The sequence below is a fragment of the Rhinolophus sinicus genome, chromosome 15 (assembly GCF_057876585.1).
Source record: "Rhinolophus sinicus isolate RSI-liver-muscle chromosome 15, RSI-T2T, whole genome shotgun sequence".
NCBI classification, from domain to species: domain Eukaryota; kingdom Metazoa; phylum Chordata; class Mammalia; order Chiroptera; family Rhinolophidae; genus Rhinolophus; species Rhinolophus sinicus.
The window spans coordinates 61,351,685-61,373,773 of record NC_142515.1 but is presented as its reverse complement, the minus strand read 5'-3'; the positions used below and the strand labels follow the sequence as shown (position 1 = coordinate 61,373,773).

At 53.4% G+C, this 22,089-nt stretch overlaps 1 protein-coding gene across 1 annotated transcript in view; it reads left to right on the top strand.

Annotated features, from left to right (window-relative positions):
- GRID1 (glutamate ionotropic receptor delta type subunit 1) overlaps positions 1-22,089 on the top strand; it is a 702,359-nt gene that overhangs the window by 3,032 nt on the left and 677,238 nt on the right. The gene's annotated exons all lie outside the window — the stretch shown is intronic.

Here is a 22,089-nt window from a genome sequence, read left to right as displayed (position 1 = left end):
CGGTCTTCTTGCCCGATGTACAACCTAGTACCGGCCGCATTTCGCGACCCGAGCCTCCTCAGTGCCTCGTCCGGCGTTCCTCTGCCGCGCTCCTCCAACGGGTTTGGAAGAGCCTGTTTCTCTCTCGCTGTACCCGCGGCGGGCAGAGGCGCCGCCGTCTGGGCCGGTGGTGGGCGCTGTTTGACCAGGAAAGGAGTGGAGTTGGGCCAGGCCTGGCTGCACAGTAATCCCAGCCGGCGCCTGGGCCACCCTGGTCCATAGCTTCTGCCTCAGGTTGGGCAACAGGTGCCCGGGGGCAGGGTGGGGAGCGTTCGTGTCAGCGGCCCCCTTTGCTTTTTCCTCTCATTCCCTCCTTTGCTACCTGGCTCGAGGCTGGCTCTTTGAACCCGGGTTCCTCCCCCACGTCGCCCACTTCCTGGTGAGGGCTCTCTTTGCCTCTTGACATCTGCGCAGCCCAAGTCCCTTTTCCTCTCATCTGTCTTCCTCCTCATATCTATGGGCTAGATGGCGTCCGCACTAAGAGTGCTAAGGATAGAGGACACAGCTGGTGACACAGAATGTGGGGATTCCTCTCAGGAGGAACTGGTGGGACAGTGGGTGTAGGGAGGAGGTGAGCTGGCTGAGGGCTCCAGGCCAGCTCTTCCTCCCCTAGTCCACTGGGCCCAGAATCCTCCTCCTGCCATGAGTTTTAGTTCAGCTGTGGGTTTCTTGGGTACCTGCAAGGATGGCATGACTCAGTGAAGGCTCTGGTCTGGGTCTAGAAGGTTGGAGCTCGTGCTAGGAAGAACTTTGTGCTGGAAGGAGGTCTTTGGGGAGTCTCCTATTCTTGGATGCAGCAGAGGGGGGAAGGGCCCAGCTCTGGGGCCTGAAAGTCCAAGTATGTCTTAAGGTGGTTATATAAATCCAAAGTTCTGAGTGTGTTTTTGGGGTGGCAATGAGTGGGGTGAGGCTAGTGTTGCCTATTATGGGAACTGCTGCTTCTAGCCTTGGCAGATATCCATCAGTGGTCTGGTGTCCACTGAGGTCCCGGAGGAGGAATCCTTGTCCTTCTTGGTGTCTGGCCATGTCCCACCAGCAGTCCCTGCCTCCGCATTCCCCACCCTTAGACTTCTTTTGTGTGCCCTCATGGAGGTGGACTGTAGCCAGGGGAGGATGGGCGTCCTTAGGCAGAAGTTACCCTAACTGGGGTGGGGATCTGGGGTAACACAAGCTTTTCCAGTTACGTGCCACAATTTTCATAGCGCCTCTGTGGCTCCAGGTCTCTGTGGACATTCATTCTTTGTGCTGGGGGGGGGGGTGCTGAGCACACAGTAGGGATGCACATATTTCCTGCACCCAGGAGCTCATAGTGTGTTAACACCTGCCTGGGTTCCACAGGTTTAGCTGATTTTGCCATTTGAGAATGAAAATCCTAGTGTTGTAGACGTGCTGATTTCCTTAAAAAGAGGAGCCCCGAATCTGCACTTTAAAGTAAAATCTGATTTTTAACTATTGTCAATTAATCAAACAATTTACCAACATAGTACAAGCCAAACAATAAAGCTACGGGCCATTCAGCCTTTCAACCCCGATGCAACTTTGTCCTGGAGACACAGGGCTCTACCCAGGGGCTTTTTCTGAGAGAACTTGCTTTTTTGGGTCTTAGTTTCTCTATTTGTGTAACTGGAAAACTGTCTCAGGCTCCAAGGATGGCAGGCTGACAGTCTCACAAGGGTGTGAGAGTGCGTGTGCGCACATGTGCAGACCAGGCAGTTGGATCTGATGGCTGACAGTTGTCCAGGTAGAAGGCTATTGACCAGGCGTTTCTGAGCTGCCTGCTGCCCAGAGACTATGCTGATTAAAGCAGGCATGTGCTTTCAACTTACGAGCCGCGTGTATCCTGTGACCTTGTGCAGCCCTTGCATGTCTGCAAGGCACGGGAGGAGCCAGCCCCTCTGGGGCCTGAGGGGTGCAGAGCAGCGCTCAGTGGTTTCTTGTCCCTAGCCTGGGGCTCTGCTGGGCAGGTGTTCAGCTTGCTGGGTAGCCTTCCTTTGCGCTCTGTGGGGTGCTGTCCATCTGTGGCTTGGCCCTGCTGGATGGATATCTTATTTCTCCCCTGGGATGTTCACTGCAACAGGACATAGGTGGTAGATACAGTTTGGGTGGGAAAGAAAAGGACTTCTTGGAGGAGGGGTAAGGCCAAGGATGAAGGGCAAAGGCGGACTGGGGTTCAGTCTCCATCATGGAGAAGCTCCCAGTGACACCTTTCCCCCCACCCCGTGCATTTGGGATTGAGTTGATACTGCCCCTATTTTGGCCCAAGAGACAGCGCCATGCAGGGATAAGAGCTTGGTTGCTGGGGCCCAAGGAACCCTTTTCAGGTCCTGCTTGCCTCACTTGCATTGTAACCCTGAGGGAGTACTGGCCTTGCTCTGAGCTTCTGTTGCAGTATCTGTTAAAAGGAAACAATCATAGTACCTGCCTCATGGGATTATTTTGAGGATTAAATGAGTGAGATGTGCATAAATTGTCTGTGGAAGGCCTGTGGTAGGTGTTCAGTAAACACTAATTCCCTCTCTGTTCCTTCCCCAGCTGTGAATTCATCTCAGCTTCTCTTGAGGCTGTTGATATTTTCAGTCGCATCATTTCCTTAAGCTAGTGAATTCCTTGAGAGTGGACCCTCACTGACCTTTCCATTTTCAGCTTTTTATGTAGCTTTCTCCCCCTGATTAGGAAAGAAATGCATTGCTACAAAGAGTACAGATTAATTTAAAAATGTAAAAAGAGAAAGAGCAATCAATGCATGCTCATTAAATAAAATGTGGAAGGTACAGGAAAGCATCAAGAGATAGGAGAAAATCATTCTTCTGTTACTTCCTTCTAGTGTGTTTCCCACCCCCCCACCATTATATTTCGTAAATGCCGAGCATTCCCATTCTGTTCAGTTGTATATCCTGTTTTTTTTTTCATTTAACATATCATTGGCTTTTTCTGAAATCACTGTGAACTATCTGTAAACTTTCCTTTTAGCATCTGCATATATTTTTCAATATTCAAAACAACTTATTTTTCGTATTAGTTTCAGGTGTACAAAACAATGTAATAGTTAGACACTTATTCTCCTCACAAAGTGATCCCCTCCCCCAATCTATTACCCATCTGACATCATGTATAGCTGTTACAATTCCACAAAACAACTCATTTTTTTTTTTTTTTTTTTTAAAGATTTTATTGGGGAAGGGGAACAGGACTTTATTAGGGAACAGTGTGTACTTCCAGGCCTTTGTTCCAAGTCAAGTTGTTGTCCTTTCAATCTCAGTTGTGGAGGGTGCTGTTCAGCTTCAAGTTGTTGTTCTTTCAGTCTTAGTTGTGGAGGGCGCAGCTCAGCTCCAGGTCCAGTTGCCGTTGCTAGTTGCAGGGGGCACAGCCCACCATCCCTTGCGGGAGTCGAACCGGCAACCTTATGGTTGAGAGGATGCGCTCCAACCAACTGAGCCATCTGGGAGCTCAGCGGCACCTCAGCTCAAGGTGCCGTGTTCAATTTTAGTTGCAGGGGGCGCTGCCCACCATCCCTTGCGGGAGTCGAGGAATTGAACTGGCAACCTTGTAGTTGAGAGCCCACTGGGCCATGTGGGAATCAAACCGGCAGCCTTCGGAGTTAGGAGCTTGGAGCTCCAACCGCCTGAGCCACCGGGCCAGCCCCACAACTCATTTTTTAAAGAATGAAATCATTTATGCTGAGACATGCTTAAGTGTTACTGAAGAAAATAAGAAACTACTTTGATTTTTGGTCCTATGATTTATACCTACAATTTCTTCATGCTGATTTTGTATAAGCTCCTTACAAACTACCTTTTAAGACAGTTGGTTAGTCTTTTTACGTTTATGTAAAACAATGGGTCATAATGAAATATGCATTTGATGAGGATTTAAAGTTAGCAAATAAAAACAGAAATGGTATTTAAATCTCTAAAATGTTATATCCTACATTTAGTTGACAAAGTCCATATTAACAAAAGAAATACTAATTTGTTCAATTAAAAAAATTTCATATTATTATAAAGTGCCCGCTCAAGGAGAAGATTATATAAATGATAATGCATAAAAGAACTGGCAGAACACAAGTCTTCTCCATTCACAGGATTACCTTTTACTGCAAGTAAAAGACTTGAGTTATAGGTTATACTGTAGATACATCTGTCATAGAGTAGAAAGATAACAATTTAGGGAAGAGGAAATAAAAAGGAATGTATGTAAGGCAATATTCCTTTTAGTTAAAATAAGCACAAAAGTGTTTTCAGAAGACAAGGTAAAAATTACTCAAGTAGAGCTTGGTTTTCACAGAATAAAACAATGAAACCATGAAATGAAATGAAAATAAAACTCAGCGAGCTTGTTGATGGCCATCTGATGGTTTTGGTCCATTTGGGTCGGTCACTCCTAGGTGGTCACTCTGCCCTCACACGCCAGGCTGGTATTTAGACATTCTGTTAGATGGTCTCCCTCCCTGAGCTTTGGTGCCTCCAGCATTTCCCTTGGCTTCCCTTCAGAATTCTAGGTCCCGTTGTGGCCATATCCTTGCAGCCCCTGCTGTAGACCTGCTGTTCTCTCTGGGCATGGCTTTCTTGGTCTCTACCCAGGAGATACTGTCAGGGCTTCCCGAGTGTGATTTAGTGTCATAAAAGATGCCTGGAGGCCCAGTGCCGTCATTCCCATTCGCTTGGCTGTACTAGTTTTCTTTTGGTGTTGAAACAGATTCTGCCAAAATTCACTTGGTTAAAATGGAAACTTATTATCTTATAGTTCTGCAGGTCACGGGTCTCATTGGACTAAAATCAAGGTGTTAGCAGTGCTGATTCCTTCTGGAAGCTCTATGGGAGAACCCATCTCCTTGCCTTTTCAGTTTCCAGAGGCTGCCTGCCTTCCTCAACTCCTGGCCGCCTTCCTCCAGCAGTGGTAGGTGGGGTCCTTCTCACAGCCACAGTTCCCTCTCCACCTCTGACTCTTTACCTCCGTCTTCCTAGGACCCTTGTGATTCCATTGGGCCCACCTGCATAATTCAGGATAATGTTCCTATTTTAAAGTGAGCCGATTAACAACCTTAATGGCATCTGCAACCTTAGTTCTCCTTGCCATGTAGCCTAACATGTCCACAGTTCCAGGGGGCTAGGATGCAGGTGACTTTGTAGGCCGTTATTCTGCTTCCACGTTGGCTCGCCTGCCCATGCCCTGTAACCAATGCACGTTGTTCCCCCTTCGCTTCCACATGGCCGACTGCACTCTTACATATGGGTCGGCATCCTATTGTCTTAGCCAGACCGACTAGAGTCACTTGAGACCTGCAGCCATGTTTCTTTCCATGTCTACCATGCTTGCTCTGGAGATGGCACACTGTAAGCTTGTGGGCCTCTGCAGACTTACCTGTGCTCTGCAGTGACACTCCGACGTCCTTCCCTAGGCCTGAAGCTACTTGTACCTAAAGAAGTTCCTAGAAGAATCTGCTTTTGAAGAGCTAAACTATATGTTTGTGTCACTATTCAGGCCAATGACCTCCTTTTCTGCCTGGACAGGTTTTTCATTAGATTCCTTCCTCCTCCCCTGTCCTCTACTCCATCACCCACCCAGAGCCCATGGTGGGATCTTGCAGAGGTCGTCTTGTTTGGCTGTCACACCGAGCTGCCCTTCCTGCTCCCCTCAGGGGCTGCTGCCAGTGATGCTGTGGGCCTGAAGATGGCTGTGGCCTCGGCCGCAGGTGCTGACGGCTCCTCACTGGGGTTGGGCTGGGGCTAGGGAACCATCTAGATCTCTCTTGGGATTCCTCACAAGCCTGTGGCTGTGTGAAGGAATGACTGCCGTCTTCTCTCAGCTGAACTCCCAGGGTTCCGAGTTCTCCCTCATTCTAGGGTCCCCTGTGTATGCACACACATGTACACACACTTTCTTACTTTGTAGACTATACTCCTGCCCCACCCATGTCTCATATTTTGGTTCTAGAGGCTCCTGTTTCCATGGCCTTTCTACCAGATTGGGAGGTTGGACTTAACCGGCAGTGAACAGATGGACACCTCGTGCCAGATATGTGGGTACAAGGCCATGGGTTTAGTGAGACATGTGTCCTCATGCTGCCCCTGAGCTGCCACTGTCTCCATTCCTGATGATATGGGAACTTTAACAACCGTCCTCTCTGTAGCGCGTGTTGAGGCCATTTCTCCAGGGTTCTCTTGGAGGACAGCTAAGGCTGCCCCTTGGCACTTAGAGCCACATCTTGTAAAGGCAGACAGAGGGTCTTTCCAAATTCTTGTAGATACCTGGTCAAAATCCTCATCCTTGTCCCCTCCAGCAGTCTTTTTCCCTCTTTACTTGACTTTTTCACTACTCAGAAAATGCCGTCACCTAAAAACCTGGAATATTCAGTCTGCACTGCTTATTCCCAAACTATTTCTAACCCAGTCTGATCCTTAAACGTGGTTACCCAGGGAAGTCCCTACCCTTTGGTTTTGTTCTGTGGTCCCCTTTGTATCAGTCGGGATAGACTTAAGTTATGCTGTAGTAAAAATCCCCAATTCTCAGTGGCTTAACATAACAAAAATTTATCTTTTGCCCATGCTAAATGTCCGTCATTGGTCAGCTTAGAGCTTGGCTCATCATGGTCAGTCGGCTTGAACATTGACAGTTGCTGTGTCAGAGGGAAGGAGCTCCTGGGGGACTCAGCCTGGATGTGACACATGTCCATGTCACTTCTGCTTAAAACTCATTGGCCGAAACTAGTCATGTGGTCCCAGCCATGCAGAACGGATCCAGGAAGCACAATCCTACGGTGTCCCTGGAATGGGGGACATGACACCAATACCTACTGCCTATTCATGACAAAACAGTCCCCCTATTGCCTCAGTGACTCATTAAAACAACAACAGTAACAACAACAACAATGAAACAAAAACCTAAAAACAATTAGGTATTGGACCCTGGCTGGGTCGAATTCATGTCTCCCATCAGTTCCCCTTTGCCCACTCATTTACTTGTTCCTCTGCTTCAGAAAGCTTTGGGCAGCCCTTTGGTGTGGCAGGAAGTCAGGAAGCCCGGGTCACCCACCCCAGCCAGGCTCTCACCTGTACTTTTCTGTGTGTCTACCAATCTTGTTCTCTGTATACTAGGGCCTGGACAGGCCCAGCTCTAGAAGACTTGGGTTGGATGCTTCCTAAGTAATGGTGTGAAGATTGGCATCCAGACCTGGCCATTGTTGGGGCCAGCACCAGTGAGCCCCTGCAGCTGGACTTCGGCAAGTCTCCGCTTCCTGTGGCATCTCTGCTGCCTGTAGACTCCCCCCTCCCCTCGCCCCGCCCCACTGCCCTCCTCTGCCTGCCTTCCTGCACAGCAGCAGCTCTCTCTTGTTGCAGCACTGAGTTGGGCAGAGACTCATCTCTCTGCCATGGGATGGCCTGTGACAGCCCCTTTCTCTGGGGTCTGGCCTTTCTGACAGGCATGAGTCTTAGGAAGGCACTGGGTCCCTGTCCAGTATCCCATTAGCTGGGTTCTCGAAGACCTTCCTCCCAGCCTATAAAATAGCCAGTTTTCTGGCCAATGGTCATGGATTAGGATGAGAAAGACGCAGGGTTCTCCCCTGCAGGCCTGAAACACAGGGAGGGTAGCTGCGAGGTGGCCCCTTCTACATGTTTCTGGGTCCAGCTGTGGGTGGGGCAGGTGCCCAGGGGGTGAAACGAGGGTCTGCAGCTGGGGGTCCAGGGTAGCCCTCAGCCTAGGCTGCCCCTCCTCTTCCAGCCAGATCCGGGAAATGCGGTCCTGGCTGGCCCAGTCTACCTAATTCCTTTCCCTCATGTCAGGCCTTCACCAGACCCTGCAGAGGCAACTCCCTCTCTGCCTCCCTGGGTCTGTCCCTTGCCAGTACTCAGCCTGGGCCTCCCACGCCTCCTCACAATGACAGAACAGACGTGGTGCTCAGGAGTTGGGGGCAGAAGGAGTCTTGTTGCTCTCACTCACAGACTGGGGTTCCCATCCCTGCTTTGCTCTCTGACTCTGGTCAGTTTACCTCAGTTTCCTCAAGTGGAAGATGGGATGACAACATAGAGGACAGCTGTGAGGGTCAGTTGAGGAAATGCACTAAAATGCCTAGCTAAGGCCAGGCAGAGAGGTAGGGATGGTTGTCACATTACCAGCCTGAGTGGCCCCAAAGGGCTCGGTCTCTTGCACTTCCTGACCTGGCCTGGGCAGGCTCCCTGAGCCTCTGTACCGTTTCGGGCATCTGGGAGTTGAGTCCCAGCCTTCCTGGGTGTCCCAGGGGAGCTGACAGTGTGGCTCCTACGGAGGCTGCCTGGCCATCTGTGTGGCCTGGGGCTCCGGGAACCTGCGGACTGTACTGAACAGTATTACAGTCCTCCTTGCAGCCTCACTGTTCTCAGTACACACAGTGCCCGGAATCTGGCCGGCCTGGCCCAGCACCCCCAGGAGCCTTACTTGCTTGACATGGTGGAAAGGGGTCAGGCAGGGCTGGGTTCAAATCCCAGCTCTGTGACTGATTAGCTGTGTGGCCTTGGAAGGTCACTTGCCCTCTCCTCCAAGCCTCAGTTTGAACATCTGTGAAATGGGGCTACCTCGGCGTTGTGGTGATGGATCTAGGGAGGTGATGTATGTCTGGCAGGGAGAAAGCTGTCAGGCAGCAGCAGTACAGTAGAATGCCCTACAGGGGTGCTTAGCCTTGTGCTGGGGTTAAGGGCGTGGGTCGTGGCACGTACCATGTATCCTGGTCACCATTTGTTACGTCCTCCTGGACCCCTGCCAAGAGTACGTGACACCCTTTAGTGCTACCGATTTCCAGGTCACAGCAGAGACATGGGCCCCACTGGCTAGACACCATCCCCACGCCACTCTTGGCTGTTGCTCTTGGCTCAGCCCATCTGTGTGCCAGCCCTGCGTGGCCTGAGCCCCTGCAAACTTGGCCTCAGCTGGGCCTAACTGGCTGGCTCTGCCCTCCCCTTCCCATGCAGCTCCTCCTGCTCTGTATGAAGGCGGAGCCGAGAGGTGTGGCCTTGGTGCCTTGGTTCTGCTCCTAGACTGGGGCTGGGGGCTTTCTTCTGTCCTTTTGTCTGAGCACCCAGAGGCAGTGGAGGGAGGGGAGGGGAGGGGCCACACTCGGCACTGGTCTGGGCTCCCCATGCTTGTCTCAGTGGTGCTCATTATAGGGGCTGAGGTGGCCCTGACTTGGCTCGGCTCTAGGGTTCTTGCTGTCTTCCTTGTCATGGCTGCTCCTCAGTCCCAGGTGGCTCCCAGGGCACCTGCCCTCACTTGTCTCTACCCAGAGCTCTAAGTAGCCCAAACAAACTGGTGGGCTGCCCCTGAGTCCTGCAGGCTGCAGCGTGGGCCTGGAGCTCCAAGGGTGCATGTCTCCCTGTCACTGGCCCCAAGCTGGAGGCTCGGCTCGGGGCTTCTCCTGTGTATCCGATAAAGGCTTTAGGGGGCTGAGACATGACACTAGAGCTCACGGCACTGAGCCGGGGCTGCTCAGGGTGTCCTCCGGGGACATAGGCAGGGTGGCCGTGCCTCCAGGGAGGGTGGTGTGGTGGAAGTGCCGAGGACTGTCTGGGAGGCTGGGTCAGGTCCTTGGTGTTCAATGAATCTAGGCTGGGACCCTCGTCCTGTGTATGCATGTGCGTGTGTGAGTGTGTGTGTTGCAGTTACCTGTGCTTCCTGGGCATGTTTAGCTGAAAGGTTCAGCAGTGTCAGCTGCTGCTCGGACCCCCTTGAGTGCCCTCCCTCTTTGCCCTCCTCCCAGACTTCCTTCAGGTCTCAGTTCAGATGTGGCATCCCCAGGGAGCCCCCAGTGCCCAGAAGAGGCTGGCCTTGTCATGTGTGTCCCATCGCCCTGTGTTTGGTGATCACCTGGAGATTGGGCTGCGGGAAGGGAGGGACTTGCTCTCTTTTGTCCCCTTTGTATCCTCAGCTCTAAGTCGGTCACCCAGACTTGGCTTGGGTGGACTAGCTGAGGGAGTTGGGCCGGCCCTGCCCCTCCCATGACCTTGGGGCCCACACAAGTCTGATGAGATCCCTGCACCTCTGAGGACTGAAGATTCTCAACTCTAACCGAAGGTTAGGCTGCGCCAGGCTGTCTCTGTCCACAGCCCTTTAAATGTTGAACGATAGCCACTGTGCGCCTCGAAGGCTTTTTCGGGCGGCACATCCTGGAGCCTGATTCCTTACCCGGTTCCCTTTGGATACTTCTGCTTGTTGCTGCCCTTACTAACACACGGCATCACTGAGGTGCCTCAACAAGGAACTTCACTTGCTGACCTCAGCTTTCCTGCTGTAAAATGGGGACAGTGACACCTCCCTTAACAGGTTGTCTCAAGGACCAAATGAGGTAATGACTGTAGAGAGCTTAGCTGGCGCCTGGCCCCAAGGAGGTGCTCGGTACACAGGAGCCACAGTTGTCCTCACGATGTCGTCTGGCCAGTGCAGAGGGAGAGGGATGGTCGCTGCTTGTTCTGGACGCTCTGCTGATGTTAAGGAAGCCTGGCTGCCGGCACCGCCTCCCACTGTGGCTCTGGGGGAGCCGTGGTCCTCAAGCCCCAGGGCTTTGGCCCAAGAAAGGGTCATGCGTGTGCCATCGGACTCCAGTGTGCGACTTCACACTGACTGCTTTCAAGTCCAGTTTGCTTGGAGCTTTGTGAATCTTACTCATGCCTTCCTGAGGGTAGTTCTCCCAGCCGGAACCAGCTCGCAGGAGCCTGTGCTGCCTCGGAAGTGCTCTCAGGCTGGGCCAGCCTGATCCCACTGCCCAACTCCCCAGTCTGCTCTGTAGCTTGACACTGGGTCACTGGCCAGCACCCATAGGACACAGGGTCACATCAGGAGGAATCACTGACGTCCCACTAGCCGATTGCATGACTGCACCTGACTCGGTCATGTGCACTGTTTCTCTCCATGCACATTCTCTTATGTGGGGGTTTCCCGAATCAAAGCTCACTGACATTGGCTGGGGGCCTGAGCCTTTTCAGTGCATTGTCCCTTCATCGTAGAAGCCTCATGGACAGTCACCTGGGCGGTGCTGGGAGCCATCCCAGGAAGCGGACACAGGGAAGGAAGGCTGTGGGCTTGGCAGTGTTTGTTCTACTACAGGCTCCTGGTGATGGCCTGTTAAAAAGCAGAGGTATCTGGTGATACCTGGTGTCTACCGACACCTTGTACCCAGGGCTAGATATGCAGCATCTCTGGACAACCCTGGGCAGCACTGGGAATTATACAGGGAGCAAGGCTAAATAGGGATTGCTTAGGAATCATGAAGGATTGGTAGCCACGCCAGCACTCTCCTTGCTATTTACAAAGCCTCCCAGTGTTCATGCGACACTCCCTTTATTTTTGGCCTTTGTCTGGTTCTTTCTACCTCCACTGCCATCTCCCCAGCCTCAGCCTGGACACTCGTGGTCATTTGCTCCCTGCTTCCTGCTTCTGTTCTCCCCTCCAGGCCACTGTCCACACAGCTGCCAGAGTTATCTGCAAAATAGATCCAATAACTTCCCTCTCCTGCTGAAACCCTTCAATGGCTCCCCGCTGTACTAGGAGTAAAATCCAGACCCCTTGCCAGAGTCTGCAAGCCCCTAAGTACGCCAGCGAGGGCTGAGCTCACCTTGTCCTCTGTGCTTCAGCCGCCTTGGCTTTCTTCCTGTCCCTCCGACAGGCAAAGCATGTTCCTGCCCCAGGTCCTTGGTACATACTGTTCCTGCCATCTGGAAGGCACTTTACCTGACAGGCTACTTCTCGGCCTTTACCAGATCTCACCTCTCCTTGGAGAAACTCCTCTTGGCTCAAAATAGAGCCCCTCTTATTCTCTATCAAAGTCGTCTTTTCCTCCTTTGTGTGCTTCACCACCTGCAATTGTTACTGATTTATTTCTGAGGAATGTCAGATCTGTGAAGGCAGGTAAGTGTCTGTCTTGTTTAGTGCTGAATTCCCAGAGCCAAACCGGGTGTATGGCTTTCCATGGGTACTCAGAAAAAGTACCTGGATGGATGGATACACAGGACCCCCACTCTCTGAGAGCCCTGCAAGCTCGTGGTGGTCCTGCCTTCATGCTCAGGACCACTTGGGGTCCATGACACGTGGAGCCTGGAGGCTTATTGCCTTTACAGCAGCCCTGTCCTGCCACCTAAGCCCACTTGTGCCAGCCCTTCCCTCCTGGTCAGCTTCTGGATTTGAAGATCTTTTCCTGGAAAGAAAAGATAGGAGCTGACGGTACCATTTGTCCCTGGCATTTCTATAGATCCATCAAAGGCTCAGTGTGAAGGGTACCGCCACGGTAGGGAGGTTTCCCACACTCACCGGCTGGGACGGGACCCAGTTTTGGAGGCCCCATTTTGGGAAGGCATTTCCCCACTTGGGCATGTCCAACCCCTCTCTGGGCCTAAGGTGTGCCTGTGGGAGTAGGAGTGGGTGTTGGAGGGAGGGGGCTTACACAGGGGAAGCAGAACCTCACTGTGCCCATGGGGGCTGATGGCTGCCTGGGTGCTGGGTGTGAACCAGACCCCGAGCTTCTGGTCTCCTCTGCCACCTGGATTCCTCTGGTGGGCTCGGGAGCCTCAGTCTCCACGTGTGTGAAATGGGGATGACATTGTCCTAGCCACTGCCTCCCTGGGCTAGGGCAGAAGGGGCTAGGGGAGAGAGGAGCAGCTGTAGGCCTGGGGCCAGGGAGCCTGGCAGCGCTGAGCTTGGTGGGGAGGGGCACTGCCTGACACACTCCTACTAGCAGGGGCTGGTAAGCGGTGCCAAAGTGCAAAGATATAGCCTATAGCCGGCACCCCTGCCAGGTTGGCCTCTGAGGGAGCAGGAGCTAAAGCCCTCCCAGTGAGCAGGGGCTGGAGGGCCTTTGAAGCTCTGTTGTTGTGTTAATGATCAAAACCTCATCAGGAAATGCCCCCTGAGTGTGGCTCATGGGTCCACCCATGTCAGGCTACTTAGCGCCTGCAAAGAAAATGAGCGTCACTAGAGGGAGGACAGCAGGTCTGTGCTAAGTGTCAGCACCCCCTGATCAATACTGCTGAGTGTGCAGTGAGCTCCTAGATGGCAGGGTGCAGCCAGATGGGGACGGCGTGCTGGCGGTGTCCTGGCCACACCTCTGGGATCCTGAACGTGTGCACAGACATGCCATGTGCTTGCCAGCCCATGTACCTGCACACAGTGGTGGGCCCCTGCCAGCCATGCCCCTTAGAGCCCACCAGGCCATCTTCCTGACAGGGCATCTTCAGGCCTGGCTGGACCCCTGGGCTCCGGGTTTGCAGGATGATGTCTGGGCTCAGCATTTGAGTCCTCAGGGTCTGGCCCTGGCTGGGTGTGCAGCCTCGTCCCTGCTGCATGCCCTGGTGCCCTCCCTGTGCCAGCAGAGAGGGCCCTGCTCTTCCCTGAGTGTGTCTGCCCCTGTGCCTCAGTCTCTCCATCACCTCACAGTCAGTTTGGGGTGCTCTTCAGGAGAACTGCCATGGTTGCCCTGTCCCCTTAGTTGGGGCTGGGTCTCCTTTGCTGCCACTCTGTCCTATGGGTCCCCCATCATGTCTTAGTTGGTGCCTGGGAGGTCTATGAGCTCTGCATCAGGAGCTCTGCACTCCTGGGCACGTGCAGGAGTGAGTGAGTGTTGCGTGCCTATCTAACTGTACCTATGGCATATACATGTGTGGGCCTGCACACCCAGGAGTGCATGCCTGTGTGTCCTGGGGAGCTCACAGACACACCTGCACACGGGCGGGTGGCTCCAGGGGTCATTTCCCCCGAGAACCCCTTCCTGGAGGAGCTTGACAGGTGGGCTGCTGGGAATGTGTTATGAGGACCCTGCTGGGACTGTGGCACGGTGGCTGGGGACAGTACCCTGGAGTGTGTGCTGGTTGTGTTGCCACTTTATATGTTGCCACAACCCACACCCTTGCCCTCCGATTAAGCCTCCCTCTCATGGGTGGGTCTTTCCTATCCCCACACACATATTGTAGGCAGGGGTCTCTGCTCCCTTCTTCCAGATGGTCCATTAGTGGCCACTGCTGAGAGCTCCATCCAGGTTCCAATGGAGGGGAGAGGTCATGAGCTGGAAGCCTCATGACCTGGGTCAACTCTGCATATCCTTCTGTCCCGTGGGGACACTGCCCCAGGCTGCCCCAGTGTCTGCCCCGCTCTGCACGACTAATTGAATAGAAATCCTCCACAAAGTGAGGCAGAGCTCAGGCCCTGCCTAATCTTGTTAAGAAGTCCCCTGACAGTCTCATTAGGCGGCTGGCTGCTTGGAAGAGTTTATCTCTGCCAGGGGGTAGTCAGGCCCCTGCAGGCTGGTCCTGGGATCAGGTCCCCGCCCAGCCGCCCTCCAAACAGGTTCAGGCAGAGGCAAGGCTGCAGCAGCTCTGCAGGCCGCCAGTCCTTACTTAATCGGTTACGGTTTGCTGGACTTAATTGCTTTCAAATTATTAACTTCAGCTGGAGAAAGCAGGTGACGGGGGTTGAGGAAGAAATGTGAGCCTCCTTATGGGGTGTGAGTTGGGTTGGGGCTGAGAGGATGGTTTCCAGCCCAGTCACGACCATTCTCTGTGGGAACCCTGGCAGGCTGTGTCCAGCAGCGAGGACCTGGCCTTCCTGGCTGCCCATCCTGTGGCTGTGGTGAAGAGCTGGGTGTGTCAGGGACAGACAAGTGGACTACACGAGAACAAAGCCAGCCCAGGGCTGTGGGAGCACAATGTGGTACCTAACCTAGCCTGGGCTTGGGAGCAACCAGAGGAGGCTTCCTGAAAGAAGTGACTCCTGAGCCAAGTCTTCAATGGAGACTGGGGTTGGTCCAGTGAAGAAAGGGAGGCTGGATCTCCAGGTGGTGGAACAGCTTGAGAAAATGGCAGGATCTGTGAGCTGTCCTGGTTTGTTGGTCATAGGTGGAGAAGGAGGGTGCTGATAGCCGGCGGAGGTCTGTAGGGTTCTCTCTCTGTGTTCCTGGCAGGAGTGGCTCAGTCTCTGGGGACTGAGGCAGGTAGGGGGTGCAGGCTGTAGACCAGAGAGGGGGTGTCGGGGCCCAGGGTCATATATCTAGATCTAGGCCTTGAGCTGTGAGGGGAGATACCCATGGGGAGGGGGAATCTCAGGGGGACAGTCAGCTCTACCCACTTCCTGCCCCCCCAGGCTCACAGTAGTTGAGCTAATGGGGGCACTGATCACCACTGATTTCCATCATCACAGCTCTGGACGTGCTCCTCCAGTTCAGACTGAAATGCACACTTTTGCCCCACAAGGAGGGTTCCCTGGCTGGGCCATGAACTGTCATGTCATTTGCTTTGTCTCTTCCTCCTGGGCCCCTTGGTTTTCCCTCCCCAGACACGGCTCTGGAGTTCAGGAGAGAGAACAAGGTGAGCCAGGCATCACTAACCCTGAGACTAGGGTCTCCAGAAAGGACCCCCTCTCACATTGGCTGAAATGGGGGTCACCTCTTTTCCCAACTCGGGGACCTCAGCCGCCCGATGTTGTGTACACCGAGCAGAACTCTGGGCTGAGGATGGCTTACGTTCTCTGTAAGGAATCTCTCTCTGCAAGGAGTATTTCATCTCATCTTATCAGTAACATGAAGCAGAGAAGTGGTGGTATGTGCATGTTCTAAGTCATAATTTTACAGTGATTTAAAAAACTCAAGATATTGGTGTTCTTTCCATTAGTGAGATGGTGGCAGGCAGTAAAAAGCCCACTGTCTTTTTATAATCAGATTTAAATTGTTTTAATTATGCAGCCCGTATTCTCCCAGTAGCATACCATCTCTGTGAGTTAATGGGCTTTGAAATCTCCCTTTGTTGCATACACTGTAGATACAGATTTTTTTGTTAAATGATTTATTTTATATATAGAAATCCAGAAAATTAGCTATGAGGTAGCTTCAGATGAGTATTGGGAGGTTCTATTATGTTAGAAGAAGGCAGATTCCTGGATGGAATTCTGAGCATCTTCCCATCTTCAGAACAAGGTTTTAAGAGCACAGTGAGGTCCGTGTTTCCCTGAAAATAAGACCTAGCCGGACAATCAGCTCTAACGCATCTTTTGGAGCAAAAATTAATATAAGACCCGGTCTTATTTTAAGATCGGGTCTTATATAATACCGAGTCTTATATTACTTTTTGCTCCAAAAGACATGTTAGAGCTGATTGTCCGGCTAGGGCTTATTTTCAGGGAAACATGGTACAGAGCTATCGGTGTTGCTTTGACCGCAGCAGAGAGACCATTCGTGTGCTGTATAAATTTCTCTGTTGATCCTTCAGTGAGGATATTAGAAAGGAATGTCCATTCATTCATTAATTTCCTGAGCACCTACTGTGGGCGTGGCCCTGAACTTGCAGATACACAGCAAGGAAAGCCGTGATCTTTATCTTTGAGGGGCTGGTGCTTTCCAGAGAAACAAACATTTATACTGATCAATCCCAAATAAGGCCTTTTCAAAGGTCGATGCTTCCACAGATTGGATTGTAGGGCAGAGCTATAGCATATGGCCTCACCCTCTGCTGATGCTCAGTGCTGAAGAGGGTATACGGCAAGGAAGCAGTGTGGGCCCCTGGGGGCTCTCTGGAGGGCAGGCTGGGCCAGGCCAAATCTCCCATTCTCCAGACCCAAGGCACCCCTCAGCCCTACCCTCCCTATTCTGTGCTAGGGCCTGGCCCTATCTCAGGACCCCCCTTGGGTGTCTACTAGGGCCCGGCCTTGGTTAGCCGACCTTTTAATTGGATGGGGCTGCCCCAGTCAGGTCATTGGAGTTGCCAGAAAAGATTCCTGGGTCCTGATGGCCATTAGCTAAGGACCCAAGTGGGGTGTGTGTGTGTGTGTGTGTGTTGGGGTGTGTGGGATTCAGCCTCCTGGGTTCCCCTGGCCTGGGCCCGAGGCATCGCTGGGATCAGGACCTGGCTGACCCAGAAGTGCCGTGTGGCCTTTGTGATTTGATGCCCTCTCTGTTCCTGAAGCTGGCTGTGGCAGCGTGTGTGGTGGTGCGGCCACCATAGGTCACAGGGTCCATGCCACCCAGTATGAGGACATGGCGACCCTTTCCTTCTCTAGCGCTCTCTTCTTGTCCCTACTTCTGGAGTACACACAGGTATTTGGTACCCACTGGCTAAGGGTCACTTAACAGTGGTGTGAGGGAAAGGCCAGAATGTCCTCAAGGGTTCAGGAGTGAGCAGGGTAGGCAAGGCTGAAGGTCTCGCTGCCCCTCATGCTCACCAGTCCCTCTGATGGAAAGGCCCAGAGTGACTCTTCTTTACAAGCTGCCCAGCATAGAACCTCAAACTCAGAACCCTCTCCCAGCCCATGAGAACTTACAGAATTTGTACCCTTAAATCTGGGCCCCCCTGCTCGGCTCAGAAACCTTGGCATAACATCCCAGGGGATTCTTAAATCCCCATGGCAAAACCCCAGGGTCCAACCCTCTAAATCAGAATAAGAACTGCAGACTCAGAACTTTCCAGCCTGGACACCCGCTTCGGAAGCCTCCAGCCCAGACCCTCCCAGCTAAGGGCCTGTGCCCTGTACAGTCCCATCTCTTCTGCTGTGGTCAGATCACTGGCATGTTATTGTTTAGAGCCTTTGCCGCTTTCCTTCCACATTTTGTTGTCCCTGAAGTTAATGACTGACTTTTTGGTGCTTTGGTGCTTCGTTTTCCAAGCATTTCTCACCACCGCATCCCCGTGCAGCAGCCAGTTGTCTGAATTCCCTCTTGCTTGGCTTGTTCACGGCGGCTTGGCTTCCATTCCACCCCATGACCTATGTTCCGGAGCCTTCTGACTGCTGTGGGGCTCACTCTTCCCTCCCCCGTCTCTGCTCAGAACGTCACCACTTCCATGAGCTCTACCTTGACCCCCCGTTTAGAATTTCACCCTATTCCCCGTGCCACTCCCTGGCACTTGCGACGTTGCTGCTTCTCCATGAAACTCACCTCCTTCTCATGTGTCGTTTGTTGAGACGATTGATCTTGTTGTTTGTCCACTCCCATCCTGAGTGGAAGCTTTAGCAGAGCAGGGGTTGCTGTCTTGTGTGTCTCCCTTCTCTGGCACAGTGTCTGGCACACAGCTGGTGCCAGTCAGTGCAGCTTGCGTGAATGACTGAATACTTCTGAGCTGGTTGCCACACCCTGGTGCAGGGCGTCTGGGAAGGCGTGGAGTCAGTGTGGATTGGAAGCAGCCTTCATCGTCACAGTGGGGAGGCCAGGCTGTCCTGTCATCTCCTGAGAGCTCCCACTGCCCCTTCCTGAGGTCGACTTCTTCCTGAGGTCACCTCTGGTCTGCGGACTCCCAGCCTCCTCCCCTTACTCTCGCCTCTTTTGTTCTCATGGGCTCCTCATCCGAGTGTGGCCGGCCTCATCACTGCCCATTAGGGCACTCAGTGGGGCCATTCCTGAGGGCCAGCTCCGGGTCCTTTTCCCCAGTGGAGAACTTCATCTCTGAGGTGCGTCCTGCAGCGCAGTTCTGCCTGCCTGGCCCAGCCTTGAGGTGCAGCAGTTTCATTAGTGCAGCTGGAGCCAGCTCTCGGTAATGACCAAATCCGCCCCTAAGGGCAGGCCTGTGCCCTGCATGGGGCTGGCCCAGCCTCTGCCAGCCTTGCTTCTGCTTTCTCCTCCTCCCCTGCCTTCTCCTGCAGCTCTTTCCAGAAGCTTCTCTGGAGGGCAAGACACCTGGGAGGCTCACGGGCATTCATTGGTGTCTCCTGGGTTTTAGGTGCTGTCTTGGGTGCTGGGGTGGGTGGTGGACATGGAAGGTGCATGGATGGAGCTTGCTGTCTAATGGAGAGAGGCGGTGAGAGACTTTGGAGGCAGACCAGCTGGGTCTGAACCCCAGCTCTGTTACTTACCAGCTTTTGACGTTGAGTAACTTACGCTCCCTGAGCTTCACTTTCCTCATCCATAAAATGGGGATAAACACAGCACCTGCTACCCAGGTATTTGTGTGAATTAAAGTGGAAATAGGATGCTAGGAAGTGCTCACAGGGGTGGCCCTATCCCATCCCCAACACACGTCAGAGCAGCAAGCACATGCGAGGCACCTACTGTGTGCTGGGTGCTGTGAGGAATGCAGGCTGATTCTGATCTGGCCTCAGAATTCCAGGAACTCATCATGGAGGACAGAGAACAAGGGGAGAGGGCCAGATGAGAGCCATGCTGGACGAAGTAGCAGAGGAGTAGGACAGAGGTGAAAGTTTAGGAGGGTCCCTGTTAGGGGGGCCCTTTGTACTGGACTTTAAGGGTTGGTCTGAGCTTGGAAAAGAAGGGCAGGGGAGGTACCCTGTGGATGTCAGGATGGGCATCTTCATGGGGTTCTCATGGCGGGGAGACCCCCAGTCTGGGAGGGCGCAGCAAGTCTCTTAGATGAATGCCAGCCGGGCTCCTTCAGTTGTACGGGATGAGGGTGCCAAAAGGCGGCTCGGCAAAGGCTGAATCCTGGGCTTTGCAGTGAATTCCTTGTGGCTCTGCTCGACTTGGTCCTTTCGCCATGTGCCTCCCTCCTCCCCAAGACTGCATGGACTTGGAAGAAGAAGTTCCCAAAGGAAAGGAGAAAGACTGTTCGCAGAGTAAGGTGAATGAGTAGATGTGCTGGTCATTCAGAACGTGGCCACCCCAGAGCAGTTCTGCCCCACGGCCCCCTCGTCACGCTGTTTTCAGGGCGGGCCTGGGCCTCCCACTGGTGGGGAGGTCACAGTTCAGGACAGCACCTGTCTCCTTCATAGCTCCAGGGAGATCTCAAAGTTGGATGAGTGTCTCCTGGACAAGGGCTTCTGTAGCGATGTCGCGGGGACAGTGCTGTGTTTAGGGGCGGCCAGCCCCTTACAGGGCAGTGTCCCTGGGGTGCCTGGCCACAGCCTCCTTGGCACATGGGTCAGAGATCAGAGGCTGCTACTCCTGCCATCCCCCGAGGCTGCCGCTGGCCCTGTTGTGCCCACACTCAGTTTGGAGGGGTAGCCTGGCTTGTTGAGGACCTCCCTTGTGGGGGCCGGACTGCATTCCTGGTGGCTAGGCTTGGTCACCCATTGTTGATGAGTCTGTCAGATACAGTGGTCTAGGCAGTCAACTGGGCTGTGTGACAGTCTTTCTAGAATATGTACAGAGGAATGGGTGACACTCACATGAAATGAAACAACTGTCAGAAACAATTTGTGGCCGTGCTCCCATGGAGCCAGGCCTGGTTATGACTTTGCATGTTGCCTCCTAGCAAATGAGGTTTGTCACCCAGTCATTGCACTTCATTATGTGTTATGAAAGCCAGCCTGCAGCCGGGCTGGGCAGGGCACCCCAAGGATCCAGGCACGCAGGGGGTGATAGGGGAAGCCGGTCCACATCTGGGAAGGCGTGGAGTCAGTGTGGATTGGACGCAGCCTTCGTTGTCACAGTGGGGAGGCCAGGCTGTGGACACACGCTTGGGTTTCTTCTTTAGCTGCTGGCTCGGGCACTAGAAGACCCCCAGAGCCAGCGGGCTCCATATGCTGGGACATTGCTTTAGGAACACTGACATTCCTGGAGGCCCTCACTCCCTGCCCTCCTGTCTCAGAGGTGTCACGGTTCTTTCATTCAGTCACCAAACCCTTTCTGATGCTGTCGTGCAGGGAGGCCTGCAGGGTCTCTGCTCCCGCTCCCCATACAAGAACGCAGGATATGGTGAGGCCAAAAAGGAACACCCACGGAGCCGTAGGTAGGGGAGTCATACCACTGTATTCTCTCTGGCGGCACTATACTCTCACTGGAGGCTGGATCCACACTGTCCGCAAACCGCCATCCACGCTTGCCAGCCCAGCCGCCATCTTCTTGCTAGCCCCCATTCTTCTCTCTTCTCCTCTCTCTCTGCTAGTGTAGCCACAGCAGTTATATTGTGGCCTAATGGCTCACTGGTTACAGCTGACGGCCAACTAGCCACAGCTGATGGCCATGCAATCACAGTTGGCCATTTACTACCTGAGCCAGCACCTGTCTATGTGAGGCCGAGAGCCTGGAAACTACTTTCTGGGGCTCTGCCCCCACAGATGCCTAAATGTGTGCGTGACCGGGGCGTAGGGCTAGAGATCACAGGGCACAGTAAGCCTTGGTGTCTGCGCCTGCCGTCCTGGCTGAGCCCAGCAGTGTTTTCTTCATGTGCACGTGCACATGTTACCGTAAACACAGTGCAGAAGTCTCCTTAGACACAGCGTTGGACCAATGATCACACTCCTAGGACGACAACCTAGAGCTGTCTGTGACCACCACGCGCTTCTGTCTCCAGTAGGGCCGACCCGACATGTGTGATCAATTAGAGTGATGTTCGCGTGGCCCCTGGATTCCTGTCCCGTCACTGGCTGAAGAGGCCCCCCAGAAACCGTGATCAGCTGAACCTAGGGGAGGCCCCCACAAGGGTTTGCTTCGGGCCAGGACCAGGCCAGAGCCAGGTGCCTAGACATCCTGTCCCGTCTTATTGTCACAGTCCCTTGAGAGAGGTACCCTCTTGTCACCTTGGGAGAAGTGGCCATGGGAAGTGTAAGGAGTTGGGAGTCAGGTATTTCCAGGGGGCTGTCCCAGCTCTCCCTTGTGGGCCATTCGCTTGACATCTCTTAATGCAGCTCCCAGCTGTGTGGCGAGGGCCTGCTGCATGCGGGTCTCTGTGCTGGGTGCTGGGGATACAGCAATGAATGGGAGAGGCCTGCCACATCATTCCTAAGATGGGGACAGCCATAGCTACTTTCCCTGGTGGTGAGAAATGAAGTAGCAGCCTGAGAAGTGGGAAACAAAGTAACAGCCTGTCCCAGCTTGAGTTCTGCACAACTAGTTCTACAAAACGTGGTGGGAGAAGCAGACTCTGTGGCTGCATACACGTGACCCCGCTGGATGCTTCTCTGGGAGACGCCACCGTGCCTGATGGCATATTTAAGGCTCTGAGTGGTCCTGCAGTCAAGAGGTCCGTTAGCTTTTGTGAACTCAGCATTTGCAGGCTCAGTTGAACACGTTTCTCTGGCAGAGCACCTAATACCGTCCTATGTAATTACTGCTTCCCCAAGCCCACTTTAGAAACGCTAAGGCAGCACCTACAAAATACCGCATGGAGTGCCCTGCACCTGGGAGGTGCTCGGTAACTGTGGGTGTCTCCCTCCTCGGAGTCC